Source organism: Peromyscus eremicus, chromosome 1, assembly GCF_949786415.1.
Source record: "Peromyscus eremicus chromosome 1, PerEre_H2_v1, whole genome shotgun sequence".
In the NCBI taxonomy this organism is placed as follows: domain Eukaryota; kingdom Metazoa; phylum Chordata; class Mammalia; order Rodentia; family Cricetidae; genus Peromyscus; species Peromyscus eremicus.
In genome coordinates this window covers 91,115,213-91,117,593 of record NC_081416.1, presented here as the reverse complement: position 1 = coordinate 91,117,593, position 2,381 = coordinate 91,115,213, and positions in this window count along the sequence as shown.

Sequence of the window (2,381 nt, the reverse complement as noted above, 5' to 3'; positions counted from 1 at the left end):
AACATAGCTGAGCAAGTGTCCTTGTGGTATGATTGAGCATCCTTTGGGTATATGCTCAAGAGTGGTATTGGCGGGTCTTAAGGTAGGTTGATTACCAATTTTCTGAGAAACCTCCATACTGATATCCAGAGTGGCTTTATGAGTTTGCACTCCCACAGCAGTGGAAGAATGTTCCCCTTGCTCCACATCTTCTCCAACATAGGCTGTCATTAGTGTTTTTGATCTTAGCCATTCTGACAGGTGTAAGATGGTATCTCAGAGTCGTTTTGATTTGCATTTCCCTGATAGTTAAGGATGTTGAACAATTCTTTAAGTGTATCTTGGCCATTGGAGATTCTTCTGTTGAGAATTCTCTATTTAAATCTGTACCCTACTTTTTAATGGATTATTTGGTATTTTGTTGTCTAGCTTCATGAGTTCTTTATATATTTTGGAGATCAGCCCTCTATCAGATGTGGGGTTGGTGAAGATCTTTTCTCATTCTGTAGGCTGATGTTTTGTCTTATTCACTGTGTCCTTTGCCTTATAGAAACTTTTCAGTTTCAGGAGGTTCCATTTATTAATGAGACATGAAATTTACTTTTGCTTCTCATCTCACCTGCCGAGAAGCCCTCCATTAATAGATTTCTTTGTCCATCCTTTTCTCTAGTCCCACTGTCACCAGTTTAATTCTAGTCTATTTCCTAGCCAATCTCTCAGATTTATCTTTGTATGTGTATACTATGATGGTTAATATTGTCAACTTGGCAAGACCTAGTATCGTCTAGGAGACAAGCCTCTGAGCATACCTATGAGGGATTATTTAGATTAGATTAATTGAGGTGGGAAGACCCACCCTGAGTGTCAGTGGCATCATACCATGTGATGCATATGTACTGCATAAAAAGAAAGCCAGCTGAAGAGCAGTGTTCCTCTGTCTCTGCTTCCAGACTGGATACAATGTGACCAGGTGCCTCAAGCTCCTAACACTATTATTTCCTCCACATGATAGACTTTCCCTGGGAACTGTGAGCCAAAATAAACCTTAAGTTTCTTTGGTTAGGTATTTTATCACAGCAATGAGATGAGTAATTAAAATAGATACTTTCCATAAAATACAGATATTAAAGTCATTTCCTTATTTAGTATCTCTGTTGTTGGGTAATCAACTCCTTTTGGCATGGTATTCAGGGTTCTCAGAATTAATAATAAATTTTTATATTTACATTTTTGGGGATTTTGAGACTGAGTCTCAGGTAGTTTCAGCTGGTCTAAAACTCAGAATGGACTTGAGAATGACCAGGAAATCCTTATCCTCTTGCCTTTACCTTTCAAGTACTGGGTTACAGATTTGTACCATCAAGTCCAGCTTCTCAAAATGTTTTTAATGTTCTTTAATTTTACAGTAGCAGAGGTGATTTTACAGTAGCAAGATGAGAAAGGACAGGAATACCTGGAGCCCTTCTCCTGCGCTAGTGGTCAGTCGTGGTATAGCATGAGTATGAAGTTTCTGGTCAAGATGTGGTCCTGCCTGTCAGTGACCTATCATTGTCCTGGCTCCTGTCTGTCTTGCAACGTAGTCTGACGAGTTCTCAGACTGTGTGAAATCTCTTCCTGGAAACCAAGTTCTTCCTTAGGCTGGCACCAGGCTTCAGCCCTTTTCTTTTCCCATCATTCTTTGGAGACCATCATTTCAATAGCCTGATAGCCAAAGGGAGGGGCACAAGTGGCTTTCTTCACTCCTGCCAGGACGATTACATCAGGCCTAGAGCAAGATGGGTGGGTACACTAGTCTGATTAATAGTTTGGCATCTGATTGTTGATTACATCATAGATTGAAGGATTTAATTCTAATAGTAGGTCTTATTGTTTGAGGCTAGAAACACAGATTAAATTTACCAGAAGACTTTACAGGTTGGATTATAAACCTAGTTTCTGTAAAACAGGTGTGCCTTAGGACTGTGTGGAAGTTGAACATGAAGGTTCAAGTGAAGACTGTACTTTTGCCATTTCTGTGGTTTCCACTAGGAAGTCATGTTTTTGTTTGTTTGTTTGTTTTTTCTGAGACAGTCCTAGTAGCTGTCCCTGCATTGAGCTCCTGTGTTTCAAGGATGATGAAGGGCATCATGCTGGTTCAGATCATGGTGAGCTTGAGACTCCCAGTTCTATAAGTGCCACATAAGTGTGGTGCCCAAGTCGGGCTAGTTCTGTGATGGGGTTCTGGAAGTTGTCTCTCAAAGTCCAGCCTCAACCTTGTTCCAACTCCTCCGGTACTTTTATAAACCCCTGATTCCTCCTTGTAAATCTATTTAACTGGGTAGAGTGAAATCTGTTTAATATGCCACATGTCCTGATACACCTTTCACATTTTTAAAATACATGCTTAATACATATTTTATGGG